The 15,073-nt window shown below is 43.2% G+C and overlaps 1 pseudogene; it reads left to right on the top strand.

Moving 5' to 3' along the window:
- Nucleotides 1-8,896: 8,896 nt before the first annotated feature.
- Nucleotides 8,897-14,845, top strand: LOC103302965 (40S ribosomal protein S2-like; annotated as a pseudogene).
- The last annotated feature ends 228 nt before the right edge of the window (nucleotides 14,846-15,073 follow it).

Genomic DNA, 15,073 nt, shown 5'->3' with positions numbered 1-15,073 from the left:
AGACAAACTAGAAGCAGGGAGGCCCAATCTAACCTAATAATAGACAAATATGCAAATTGACCGCACCTTTGCTACACCTAAACCACGCCCACCAGCCAAGCCACGCCCACCAACCAATCAGGACGAGTATGCAAATTACCCCAACAAAGATGGCAGCTAATTTGCATATCAAGACAGCGTCCAAAGAAGCCAAGAGCTGCAGAAGGGAGTAAAGCTTCGAAGCAAGCAAGGGGGGGGGGAGAAGGGGGGGCGGGTGACAAGGGCGGGGCAGAGGTGGGGCCGGGGCCGAAGGGAAACGCAGGCGGGCTGGAGGAGAAGGCGGGGCGGGCGACAAGGGAGGAACGGAGGCGGGGTAGAGTGCAGCAGGAAATCCTATTGCAGGATTTTTCCTGCAACAGGAAAGCTAGTAAGTGATTATAATAGACAAAGCAAGAAGTAATGTGGAGAAAATTTAGGGCAGCAGCAGGAGGACTAGAGAGGGGACAACTGTTTGAAAGACTAGAACCAAAAAACTTGGCAACTAAATTTGCTGTGTGGATGGGCAAGGAGGTGAAAGAGATTGCCACGATTTTATCATGACTTTCCAGAATTGGGGTTCATAAGATCAAATGTCTACAGGGAGTCAAGGAGTCCTGCAGAAAAGTAATTGAGCAAAATGGAATCCCACCTCCTCAACAAAAAAACAAAGGAGGGTACTCTTCTGGGTGCCTCATGTCAGGAAAGCTGCCCAGACCCCTGGAAACATGCAGCTCAGACTCTGAACACCGTTGGGCAGGCTGAGGGGAGAACAACACTCCTTTTGAATCTCCTATAGCAGGAGATAAAAACATTTATCAATATCCCACATTTTAAAACTCTCAAATTACTCTGTATGTAATCAGGTCTCCTTCAGCCCCCAAGATGGATAATGATCAAATAATAAAGCCAGCATTTCTAAATGCCCTGACAATAACGAGCTAACATTATGTAATGTTTTGTGGCTTTTTAAAAATATACATTTTTATTGATTTTAGAGAGAGGAAGCGAGAGGGAGAGAAGATACAAACATCGATGAGAGAGAAACATCATTGAATGGCTGCCTCCTGCACACCTCCTACTGGGGATGGAGCCTGAAACTCAGGCATGTGCACTGACAGGGAACCGAACCTGTGATCTTTTGGTGCATGGGTCAACACTCAACTACTGAGCCACACCGGCCGGGCTGTTCTTTGGCTTTTAAAGTATTATTTTTAAATCTATTTAATCATTTTTTTGCACTTCTCTACTAAGTTATTTGATCCTTTGTTAAGATTCCCATTTCATGTTAGAAGACTGAGAAATAGTCACATTAAGTAGCAGTCTTACTGGTGAGAAGGGAGAGGCTGAGATCCTAATTGAGGTCTTCCTGACTCCTAATCCCAAGGCCTCTCACTCTACTGCATGCATGAGCAGGAAAATGGACATTCTGGATGTGTGTGTATGTGTATATGTGCTGTGCATTTTGGTTATTGGAATAACCTAAGATGCCCCAAGTGATCTGAGAATCCTGATCAACTTGTCATCTTCAGAAAAACTGCCCCTGTGTGGGAAGCTAGTCAATGTTCCCTGTGACAAGAGAGCTGTCTTTGCAGGTGGAATGTTGAGACCTGGTGATGTTTCCAGCTTCCTATATCACTTGTACATATTCTTTTGGTTGATGAGGAAACTTACTCCTCTTGTTACTACTGATCTATGCAGGCCTTTCATGTTCCCTGAATTTACTGAGACTTCTGGGTGGCCTCATGGCCCATCTACATTTCCTTAAACTATCCCTACCTAAACTCAAAGATTGTAGCCATGCTTTGAGCCTCCTAAAGAGAATTCAAACTTTGCTAAACTAGAATAAAATATATCTGGTAAGTAAAGATGAAGTGTACTGTACTTATTGATAACATGAGAAATTGGAGAATAGTCCAATTATCTCATAATAATACCTAATATATCCTATTTATTTATCATCATGAGCAATTTATGATAGAGACCTACTCAATGGAATGTTATTTATTCATTGAAAAATAATAGTTATAATGACTACATAGCCACACTAAACAATAAGGGGGAGGAGGCAGTTAAGAAATTGAATGTACTCTTATCATGTGAAGGGGACCCAAGTATGCCACCCAAAGTAAGCCATTTGGGCATAATAATTGTTTTGAGTGGAAGACAATTAAGAAGCAGCAAACACAGAAAGAGCTCTCTGCCCACTCTCTGTCTATAAGCAAGATACAAGTTTTTCTTCTCAAAGGAGTTCCTCCTCCCCTCTCCTGGACTAGCAGCAGAACAGCCCTTGTCATTGGAGACAGAAAGTGGCAGTGAGATAAGTCTACACAAACAAATCTTACTGAAATAACTATTCTATCCCATTTGCTTCCCCATATATTTATCTTCCCACAGTTTACCACCCCCAGGAGCCCGAACCTCTTTTCCTTTGTTTTGCACTTCTCTACAAGTTTATCTGATCCTTTGTTAAGATGGTATATTAGCCCCAAATTCTAATCACCTCTTTAAGGCACTCATTACTGAGTTCTCCAGTTTGTATGTACATTGCATACATAAAGAAACTTTCATTCTCTTATTAATCTGTCCTTTGTTAGTCTAAATTGCTGAGCCTCTAGCACTGAATCTAGGAATATAGAAGAGAAAGTCTTTCCTCCTCTATACATGTTAATATTTTTTTAAAGTGAGGAAAGGAAATATACCAACATGCTATCATTTGTTATGTACCATGTAGCATATTCAAACATAAAACAATAAGTTGTGTCAAAGCAGCATTTTGTAAACACTGCACATTAATTGAACATCAGCCTTTCAACAGTTACAAACAAATTTGGTTCAAGTGTTACTGAATAATAATTAAAGGGGTATGTTAATTTACTACTTGATAAGGAGAGAAAAACTTGAGAATGACTGAACCCATGCTTTGAAGGAGGAAATATACACAGTTTTATAAGAGAGTTAACAAAAGCATGATAAAGAGCCAGGTACTGGAGTCAGATTATTTACTATTCGCAAGACTTTGGGCAAGTTATGTAAACTTTTTGTGCCTCAATTTTCTCTTCTTTATAATGAGAATAACAGTAACTACCTGCTGTGGTTATTGAGGATTAAGTAATACTGCCTGCATATAGTAAGTACTCAATGAAAGTTATGAAGCCTTCTTAAAAACACATTTTAAAGAAAAGTTATAAAGCATCCTGATAACAATTCTTTTTTTTTCCTTGTTAAGAGAATGTTGGTAATCATTAGCCACATGTAGCAAAAGAATGGCTATATCAAAAGCTTGGAGACTTTATTGGCCCCTCCATCTGTTTGATTACTTCAAGTTTCTCCCTGGGTAGTGTAGCCCTGATCTGGGAGCTCTGTGGTATCTCCTTTGGGTGGAAAATTAACACCATATTTGGGGTCTGAAATGAAATTGATTTCCACAAGAGGACAGAAAAATGGACACTATGATATTTCCTATGAAACTGTCATATATCGTCTTTCCTACTCTGTAGCACACCTGAGGTTCCCGACTCTTCCGACATGCAACCGGCAGCCCTTCAGGCACAGTGGGTAGGATGGAAGGGCTATGGGTGAGTCAGCTGCAAGAGGCAGGGAGTGTCATCATAAGGGCAACAGAATAGAACAATGGACTAGCAGTCTTTCTCTGCCACAAATGAACTTTGTGGCCTCGGGTAAAGGGGTTCACTCTGACCCTTAGTTCCTCCCCAGGTAAAATGAAGGGGCACAGCTGGGTAGATTCCTTCCAACACCAACATTCCATACCCTATGTCCCCTCCCAGTGACTACTTCCTCTGACAAGACAGAGGAAACTGCGGATCCTCATATCGGCTACTGGCTCATGTGATCCCAGGCAGCTTACAGTGTCCTCCAATGTCCTTCAACGTAAAGTCTGACTAATACTCAAGACTGCATTAGGCTGGACTCGGGGTGGGGGAGCTTGCTCCCTGCTTGTGCAGGGTGGGGATCTGTGTGTACTGGTTCTCATCAACGCATCATTTTTGAGAAGCCTTTGTGCTGTTCCCCCGGCCTTGTTCTTTCTCCCAGCACCCTTCTGGATTGTGCTGCTGATCCCCCCTTTCCTTTTCAGTTCAGTTTACTTCTGGCTTTAACTTGGAATTTTGGTGATGAGAGGAAGGAGATCATATTTCTTCTAGTCAAAACTATATTTTCAGGGCACAGTTGCCTAGACCCATTAGAAATAAAACAAAAAGAGATATGAGGTCATGGGCAAATCTTCCTCCTAGCCTAAGAAGAACCCAATGAAAGTTTAGTTTCTGGAAGCTTGAGCCCAAACAGGCAGGTAGATGCTGCCTGCTGGTTTCTTATTAGCTGATGGGTAAAGGCTGAGCTCTTTCCTGGGTGCTGAATGGAGCTGCCTCCAATTCTTGTGCTACTCCCAAGTTGTCATGTCTACCTGAGGGCTGGAAGAGGCCTTAATCTTTCACTCATGGAATATTGAAACTAGAGGGTCTCTGAGAGCTGCTGTGCAGTGGTGACACTGAGCCCTTTTGGTGCTGCTCTGGAAAGCTATGACACAGGTATCTGTGCGGAACACACAATGGGAGACTTTGTAGGTGGATTAGAGACTTCGTCATTTATATTTGTGTGTGAGAACACACACACACACACACACACACACACACACACACACACACAGACTCACATGCAAAACAGATGACTGGAGAATGGATGTCCTGTTTTCCAAGGCATTTACAATTATTCACTCCAGGACAGAAAATAGCAGTAAGTATGAGTCTGATGGTCTGGCAATAATAGCTTTGTGTACATAGTATTTATTGAGATCTTAAGGTATGCCAGACACTTAACAAGGATTCTACCATTTAATATTCACTATTATCTTATCAGGACGGAGCCACTTTTATCCACATTTTATGAATGGGAAAATAAAGGCTTAGAAAATTTAAATAACTTTTCCAAACTCACAAAGCTACCAAGTGGTGAAAACAGAGTTTAAATAGAAGTAGTCAGATTATGGAGCCTGTGCACCTATCCAGAAAATGGAAGTACTTCTGCACGTTAACACCATTTATTCTATGATGAAATTTATTCATTAATAAGGGCCCAGTGCATGAATTCGTGCACCTTGAGAGGAACTGTGGGCCATGAGGCTGCAGTAGGCACAGGGACAGGTCTCGGTCCATCCTCCCCTGCCTGGCCCCTCCCGCCGCGGTTTCCTGTGTGCTGGCAGCCCCACGCTGATGGCATAGGCCCTGCTCGCACCCGCTGACAGCGTGGAGCGATTGGGTCTGGCGCCAGCAGCGGGTGCGAGTGGGGCCAGCGCTGTCAGCAGGTGCGAGTGGCAGCTGTCAGCCCCAATCGCCCCTCAGGAGCAGGGGGAGGTGGAGAAGCCCTGATGGGTGATCAGGGCCATCAGCTACTGCTCGCACCTGCTGATGATGCAGAGAGATCAGGGCTGGTGCTAGATGCTGGCAGCAGGTGTGAGCGCTGGGTGGGACCATGCCAGAAGCCAATTCCAGCATGTCAGCAGGGCTGAATCATTTGGAGATAGCTGAGGGCATTTCCCCAAACGTGAAAAGGATGCATAAAATAATTGCTTGCTGCCAGACAGCTCAGGGCATCTTAATCTGCATGTTATTGCCTCCTACTGGCCAAACACCTGAATAGCCATAGGCAATTCCCCAATCTGACAATGGATTCTGTACCTAACCCTGGCCTTTGATGTGTATATCTACCTCGCCTTAGGACAAATTGTGTTAATAAAAAGCAAGGGGTCCTGAGACTAGAAGAACTTAGTTCCTTTAGCTAAGTCTTCTCTGACTCCCTATGATACCTTCCAAAATTATGTTTCGTCTCTGGACTCTTGATTAATTTATGCACAGCACCTTCTCCAGGTTCCTGAATCCTTCTAGATGCTCGATTAAGACCACTGGCATTAGGACCACAGCGTGTGGGAACAAAGAATTTTCAGTAACCATTAGAGACCAGCACCCTGCATTGGTCTGGCACCCCTGCTCACCTGCTCCACCATCCCACCATGACCGACACCTGCCATGTTCCTGCCTCTGCCGCCTACTGCCGAGGCCAGCCATGTTCCACGTGTGCCCTCTGGTGGTCAGCGCACATCATAGCGACCAGTTGTTCAATTGTTCCACCATTCGGTCTATTTGCACATTAGATTTTGGAGCCTTACTGCCTGAGTTCAAATCCCAGTTGAACATCTGAGCTCCTTTCTACTGATGTTGTAATCTTTGGCAGGTTACCAAACCTCTGAGCCTTAGTTTCTTTGCCCACGAAATGTGGATAATAATAATACCAAGCTCATGGATTGTTATAGGATTAAGTGAGATAACACATGTAAAGTTCTTAGAACATAATAAACACTAGCCCCTCTTGTAATGTTAGCTATTATTAATGACAGACATTTATTGATTGCCTACTGTATGCCAGCTACTAGGTTCTAGATGTAGGCAGAGGAAAGGGACAGAAACTTGTGGTTAAAAAGATAAGTTATAGGGAGGGGGAGATAGGTATTTAAACCAATTACGAAGTGTTATACCCGTAATGGATCACTAAGAAAGGAGTTACAGGCAGGAGGTAAAGCAGCAGAGGAAGGTTTGGGGCCAGACTCCGCAGGACAAGAAAATCCTAGGTGCTAAGGGGTTGAGACTTCATTCTGTGTAAGCAACCAAGGAACTGGGGCATTTTAAAAACAGGGGTGGCACAATAATTTCAGAGCTTTCCTAACCTTTACCTCAGCCCTATTTAACCAGAGGCAAGCTTAAGAAAATATCCAACAGAAGAGGAATAGTTCTTATAAAACTTTTTTGCCATATTTTTAAAAATTCTGTTTGGAAGCTGATCTGTAGATTTTATGCAATATATGAAAATTCATTGTCCAAAAAAAGTACACTTCAAATCACTTTATATCCTGATCTATATGCATCCTGCAAGCTGCTCTCATTGACTCAATACATTTGGCTCTCTCTAGCATGTATGAAACATGTTCTATACATAGTAACATGGCCCATGCTGCCAGGGGCTCCCTCCTCCTGACTCAGGCAAACATGACAGTGTATTCTCTTAGAGTATGAGATAATGCATGAGGCCCTTCCCTCTTTAGGTATGCCAGAGAATGTCTCTGCTGGGGGCATAATCTCTAGGAAACAGGAATAACTTTAAGAGTCCAAGATAGGGTTGGTTTGTTTTTAAGGCAGTAAACCCAACCTGTTTTACCAGTTCTGATCTGCATGGCTGATTAAATGACCAACGTGACCAGCCAGGTGTTCTCTGCTATGTGTCCAGTTCCAACACAGAGAGCTAAAGGAAGTGGAAAAACCCAGGCTAAAATGGAATAGCCATGGATGTGCCCCAAGATTTAGCATAAAATGTTCATCACGGTGTTGATTATGGTAGTAAGAATGCCCAATAATTGGTAAAGTGTTTTAAAAATATTATAACACATCTTAACATTCAGTACTACATAGTTATCGAAAATGATGATATGGAAGAGTACGTAATGACAACCCAAGTGGGTTGTACTCTATCATTATGTTAATTTTAAAAAACCTTCAAAATGATGTGCACAATAAAATTTTAGTTTTGTAAAAGAAATAAAAGGCTCGCCCTAACCGGTTTGGCTCAGTGGATAGAGCGTCAGCCTGCGGACTGAAAGGTCCTAGGTTCGATTCCAGTCAAGGGCATGTACCTTGGTTGCGGGCACATCCCCAGTAGGAGGTGTGCAAGAGGCAGCTGATTGATGTTTCTCACTCTCTATCCCTCTTCCTTCCTCTCTGTAAAAAAATCAATAAAATATATTTTAAAAAAGGAATAAAAGGCTCATTTTAATAGCTATTACCTCTAGATTGTAAGATTATAGGTGATTTTTATTTTGCTCTTTTGCTTATATGTACTATATAATTTATCTATTAATTCTGTGTCCATGGTTATTTAAAAACAAACAAACAAACAAAATCACCATCCTTTCTCTCTTCCTGGGTGTGGCCTGCAGAGGTGGTAGCCATCTCCTATTTGGCACCATGGCTTCCTTCAGACCCTTCCTGAAGTGCAAGGTCATAAAAAATGGACGAGGAAGGTCACTCAACACCAGTCAGACCGATTTGTCAACCTTCAGTGTAACTGGCAGAAGCTAGAGGCATTGACAACAGAGCGCAGAAGAGATTCAGGGACCAGATGGTGATGCCCATCATGGGTTATGGGAGCAACAAGAAAACCAAGCTCATGTTGCCCAGTGGCTCTGGAAGTTCCTGCTCCACAACCTAACAGAGCTGGAAGTGCTACTGATGTGCACCACTGTGCTGAGATTGCTCACCAGTCTCCTCCCAGAGCCACGAAGTTGTCATGGAAATGTAGCCCAGCTGGCCACCAGGGTCACCAATCTCACCGCTAGTCTAGTCAGGGAGGAAAAGGAATAGACAGCTCACGTGTACTTTTCACTTGTGGTAACTAAAACCATGAATACTACCGTCTGGCATTGTCCTCCTCAAAAGCAGAAACAAAAGCTGAGAAAATCTAGATAAAGGGGAATTAAAATAACATTTGTAGGTTGCTCATTTAGACCTCACAGAAATTCTAAGAGATGGTTGTGGTTGAAACCAACAGTGTTCTACCACTGAATATGTGTGTTTCACGGCATTTCCCAACCTCCCTTGAAGTCGAGGTGATCATTTTCTGGCAGATGGAATATGGGAAGAAGTTATGTTTCCCCCTGCCAACCTCCCACAGTCCTTTTTTGCTCTCTCTTCACCGACACAATTTGTGCCCAATGGAAGGAGTCCAGATGTTCAGAGAGAGCTGCTCAGGAAAGCCATCCATTTCCATCCACCAATGGAACAAGAAATAAACTTTTACTTCTTCTCCCAGAAAACACCAAATGGCAGGTGACATGGGTGCTGCAGGAGGGTGAGGGGGAAGGTGGGAGGCTGCAGGGGCTTCCGTGGAGGATGGGCAGCAGCATGCATCCGGGGCCAGAGCTGGGGACTGGTAAGGAGCTCAAAGCTGAGGACAAGGAGTGGATCCCTGTCACCAAGCTGGGCCTCTGGTCAAGGACATGAAGATCAAGTCCCTGAAGGAGATCTGTCTCTTCTCCCTGCCCATCAAGAACTCTGTGGTCGCCCTGGCTGGTTTGGCTCAGTGGAAAGAGCATCAGCCCGTGGACTGAAGGGTCCCAGGTTCGATTCCGGTCGAGGGCACATGACTGGGTTGCAGGCTCGATCACCAGTAGGGGGCGTGCAGGAGGCAGACAATTGATGATTTGTGGGATTCCCTTTCCACGTCCCGCGTGGTTCAGGGTTCCGGTTCAGGGTTTGAGTTCTGGAGAAGGGCTGCACACAAATGAAAAGAGACTTGAAGAAATTTAATTTGGCGATATGGGGGGCCAGGCGGTAGTCCAACTCTAGTGGGAGAACTACTCCCTGCTCTGGCCCTGCCATCCCTTATATTGAGGCTATGGGGAAAACACCTTAGGCAGGAAATAACAGAAATTTACTCATAGCCTGTAGGCAGGAAATAACAGAAATTTACATAGGACAAACAGAGGTGGAGGCTGCTTCAGCTAACAATGTCTCAACTAAAGGGTAAGTGGTTAGAGCAATTAATGTTGTTGACAGCCTTCCTGGCTTTCTGTCCACATCTCTCTATTAGTGAAACAGTAATTGGTTTCCGGCATCTCCCCCGTTTTCTTTCCCTAAAAAATCTTGCATCTGCAGACTAGAAATAAACATATAAGAACAAAAAATGAGACAAGCAACAATGGTTATGCTGAGAGTCAAATGAAATCAGTCTGTAGTAAGTTTCTTTCTGGGCCAACAGTTTTTTGAGTCCCAGTTTCAATGTCCAACAGTTTTTTGAGTACATGTCAGCAATGGTATCTGTATGGTGGACAAATGGTGGCAATGCAGGTCCGACCCTCTCTGGTTTGGTCCTGGGCAACCTGCAGCAATGCACAGCTGCTGACTGCTAGCATGGCAAGGCATCATCAGCATCTTCCATCTCTGGACTGTTTTTCCTCTTGTCTTCATGGCTGGAGCATTCCTGTCAATTCCTCTCTGTTGCAGGAATCTACATGGTCTTGGAGTTGTTTTCTGAAAATATACAAACATATTCTCGACCAAAAGTTAATAAAGGAATATTTTCTATAAATTTGACTTGGGATCCTTTTTTATTTTTTGCCCAAATGATTTTCCTTTGGCTTATTTTGATATCATGTGTGTTTTTCGTTCTGCTGTTAGCATTACAAATGAAAATTAATTTTCAAAGAAAAAAAATTTTTCTGGATATTTTTCCTTACATAATATTTTTCCCACTCTTTTTTCCCCCCCCCTATTTTAATGTTTTAAAAATATATTTTAATATTTATTGATTTTTTACAGAGAGGAAGAGAGAGGGATAGAGAGTTAGAAACATCGATCAGCTGCCTCTTGCACACCCCCTAATGGGGATGTGCCCGCAACCAAGGTACATGCCCTTGACCGGAATCAAACCTGGGACCCTTGAGTCCACAGGCCGACGCTCTATCCACTGAGCCAAACCGGTTTCGGCCCCCCACCCCCTTTTTTTAAATTTAATTATTTAGGAGGCTTTTGGAAAATTTCTATAATGCAGTCTTGATCACTTTAAATTTTAATTTTTTGCACAAAAATATGACTGCTTTAAGGTTCATTACATGTTAAGCAATTTTACCATGAAATGAACTACCAATAGAAATTTTAGTTAATACTTTAGAAACAGCTTTTTGTCCAGTATAATTAAATTTTCTTGAATATTCACTTATTTCAATTAGCCAATTTAAATTAATCTGAAAACTTGACTACTATTTTACTGTCAAATTTAATACTCTAACAACAATCTTAGTTTACCCTAAACCGGTTTGGCTCAGTGGATAGAGCATCGGCCTGTGGACTCAAAGGTCCCGGGTTCGATTCCGGTCAAGGGCATGTACCTTGGTTGCGGGCACGTCCCCAGAAGGGGGTGTGCAGGAGGCAGCTGGTCGATGTTTCTAACTCTCTATCCCTCTCTCTTCCTCTCTGTAAAAAATCAATAAAATATATTTAAAAAAAAAAAAAACAATCTTAATTTACCCTGTAAATATTAATGCAAAGGATTATTTGCATTCTTGAGAAGGCCCTGAGCATTCCTGGTATTAGGCTGGATTTAGATATAGGGCAGCTGCTGTCAGCCAAGTCTCTGTTGCCTGGGTCCCGATCTGAGCTGGACAAGTCTCTGTCAGTCACCTGGGTCCCGATCTGAGCTGGACAAGTCTCTGTCGGTCACCTGGGTCCCGATCTGAGCTGGGCATGGGAAGCGTGAAGCAGCCATGGGGGCAGGAGACCTCCCTCAGAAGGGGCTAAGGTTCAGGCCCCTGCAATGTTGGGGGAGTGAGGGTCTGTGCCCCACCTCTGTTGATCCCCAAGTTCTCTCCTGATGGCCCCTCTGTGACTGTGCCTGTCTTAGGTTGTTCCTTCCTTGAGGAATCTTACCCGTCTCTGGCTAACCAGCCATCCTCCGGGGCCAAGCAGGGTGATGTGAGGTTTAGTTTTGTCTCCTTGGTAGCCTATGCCCCCGTGGCCTCCATGTCCAGTACCTGTCTTGGGATCCCCTCGCCTCCTGGCGGGGCCCCGGCACTGATCACATATCTTGGGGAACCCAGGTTTCTTCTCCAGGGAGGGCCCAGCTCACGCAATTGTGTGAGAGACAGATCCATGGTACCAGCCACCACGAGGCTTCAACCTCAGCAGGAATAGAGAGCTCATGCAACAGCTGTGGGCAATTGGATTGTGAGAAGAAGGTCCCTCTTGACAAAAAGAGCAAGAAGGGCCAATATAGAATGCTCAGGTGCCTTCCCAGGGGGCCTTCCACACAGTGGAAGGGATTAAATCCTTTCATGTGTTTTTATTTATTTTTTTTAATATATTTTATTGATTTTTTTACAGAGAGGAAGAGAGAGGGATAGAGTTAGAAACATCGATGAGAGAGAAACATCGATCAGCTGCCTCCTGCACACCCACTACTGGGAATCAGCTGCCTCTTGCACACCCACTACTGGGGATGTGCCCGCAACCAAGGCACATGCCCCTGACTGGAATCGAACCCGGGACCTTTGAGTCCGCAGGCCGACGCTCTATCCACTGAGCCAAACTGGTTTTGGCTTTCCTGTGTTTTTAAATTGCTGCCAAACATTCAAAGAATTAGTTTGTAAGTTTGTTTGGGATAAATGTACAATATGCTGTTGTAAAATATCAAAAACTATAATGACATTGTAGAATAATGTCATGTAAGGATATTCTTTGCTCTAGGCCATGGCAATTCAATTTTAAACTGGAAGAAATATTTAGTTACTTCATTTTGCCCTTTTTGGGGCCAAAAACCTTCATAACATTTAAAGTATATTTATTAATTTTTATTTGATAAGGCTTTCCATGCAATTTCAAGTATATTAGATCTGTTTTTAAAAGATTTCCTTTAAGAAGAGAGAATAAATTTCTTGTATTACTCCGGGCCCTTAGAGCTTTCCAAGAATCATCTCTGTTAAGGCCTTGAAATTTTAACATGGTAAAAAAACAATCAAATATATATATATATCCATATATGATTTAAAGATTATAATATTTTTTATAATTATCTTAAGATATCAAATTTAAACTTTTAGAGCTGGACAAATATTTAGCATTTTGTCATTTCAAAATATCTAAACCTTTAATTTTAAAAAATATATATTTTATTGATTTATTACAGTGAGGAAGAGAGAGGGATAGAGAGTTAGAAACATCGATGAGAGAGAAACATCGATCAGCTGCCTCTTACACACCCCCTACTGGGGATGTGCCCGCAACTAAGGTACATGCCCTTGACCAGAATCGAACCTGGGACCTTTCAGTCTGCAGGCCGACGCTCTATCCATTGAGCCAAACCGGTCTTGGCTAAACCTTTAACTTTATTATTGATATAATTAAGCAAACTCCCAAAAAAGAAAGTTTTGCTGCCAAACGAATTTGGAGGAAGTTTGTAGCCATTCAAATGCAAATTACCACATTCCTTAGCACACTGGGAGAGTGGGCTTCCATATTGGATCTCCACGTGTCTCCCTTTCCCCACATCCTGCTTGCTCTGGAGAAGCATCAGCAACAGATCTGGCCGAATTTCTTTTCATGCTTAAAAGATAGACAGATCTTAAATTTTTTATTTCTTTTTCACTTTCTGAAGTAATAACTAACACCCAATTTGGCCAAGATTTGAATTTCTCTGCAAGTTCTTTTATAATTTTTAAACAAAGCATTGAGTAATCTCATTGTGGGAGAGCAGATAGCCTTGCCCTCTCCTGCCACCTTTGAATTTCTCCGCACCAGAGGCGGCTTCCATATTGGAGTTCTACTTCTTATTACAGATTTTAAATTCCAAATACAAACTAAGATTTTAATTTGAACAAGAAACAACATTCTTTAAGCATGCAAACCAAAACTCTATAATAAAGTTTACTTTGTATTTATAACCTAATTCTTCCCCATTAGCCTGGCTGAAAAAGATGTTCCCACTCTACTTACAGTTTGCGACTCTGAAGCTGGCCATGGGCTTTTGCATGTGGTGAACTTCCCTCACCTTTTTCCGGTGAATTTTCCACACCTTTTCTAGGTGTAATTTTTTTCCTTCCTTCACTCTTAGGCGAAAAATATCTTCTCCTCCAGAAGCCCCATGTTGGGCACCAGATGTGGAATCCCCTTTCCACGTCCCGCGTGGTTCAGGGTTCCGGTTCAGGGTTCGAGTTCTGGAGAAGGGCCGCACACAAATGAAAAGAAACTTGAAGAAATTTAATTTGGCGATATGGGGGGCCAGGCGGTAGTCCAACTCTAGTGGGAGAACTACTCCCTGCTCTGGCCCTGCTATCACTTTTATTGAGGCTATGGGGAAAACACCTTAGGCAGGAAATAACAGAAATTTACACATAGCCCTTAGGCAGGAAATAACAGAAACTTACATGGGACAAACAGAGGTGGAGGCTGCTTCAGCTAACAATGTCTCAACTAAAGGGTGAGTGGTTAGAGCAATTAATGTTGTTGACAGCCTTCCTGGCTTCCTGTCCACATCTCTCTATTAGTGAAACAGTAATTGGTTTCTGGCAATGATTCTCATCATTGATGTTTCTGTCTCTCTCCCTCTCTCTTCCTCTCTGAAATCAATAAAAATATACTTTAAAAAATATTTTTTTAAAAAAAGAACTCTGAGGTCATTGAGTTTTTCCTGGGGGCATCCTTAAGGATGAGGTTTTGAAGATTATGCGGAGTCAAAAGCTGACCTGCACTGGCCAGAGGACCCAGTTCAAGGCATTTGTTGTCCTTGGGGACTACAATGGACATGTTGGTATGGGTGTTAAGTGCTCAAAGGGGGTAGCCACTGCCATCTGTGGGCCATGATCCTGGTCAAGCTCTTTATTGTCCCTTTGCAAGGAGGCTTCCAACTGAGGGAACAAGATCCACAAGTCCCACACTGTCCCTTGGGAGGTGACCGCCACTGTGGCTCTGTGCTGGTGGCCTCATCCCAGCCTCAGGCATCCTGGCATAGTCTCAGCCCCTGTGCCCAAGAAGCTGCTGATGACGGCCAGTATCCACAACTGCTACACCCTGGCCAGAGACTGCCTTGCCACCCTGGGCAACTTCACCAAGGCCACATTTGATGTCATCTCCAAAACCTACAGCTCTCTCACCCCCAACCTCCGGAAAGAGACTGTGTTCACCAAGTTTCCCTATCAAGGACTCACTGACCATTTGTAAAGACCCACCCCAGAGTTTCTGTGCAGAGAACCCAGGCTCCATCAAGAAAAATAAAGTGAATGAAGCTTGTTTTTAAAAAATAAACTTTTACTATTTTGAGTCGTCAAGACTTTGGGCTGTTACAACAGCATAGCCTGTCCTATCTCAACTAATTCAGGCTCATTCTACTGTCATCCCATTTTACAGATGAAGCAAGTAAGGCTCAGAGAGATGAAGTAACTTTTTAAATCACAAACCTATACAGGGCATAACTGGGATTCAAACCAATGCTTCTTACACTCCAGAGT

Source organism: Eptesicus fuscus, chromosome 3, assembly GCF_027574615.1.
Source record: "Eptesicus fuscus isolate TK198812 chromosome 3, DD_ASM_mEF_20220401, whole genome shotgun sequence".
NCBI classification, from domain to species: Eukaryota; Metazoa; Chordata; class Mammalia; order Chiroptera; family Vespertilionidae; genus Eptesicus; species Eptesicus fuscus.
Note: the sequence above shows the minus strand (reverse complement) of the source record. Positions and strands in the feature narration are given on the sequence as shown.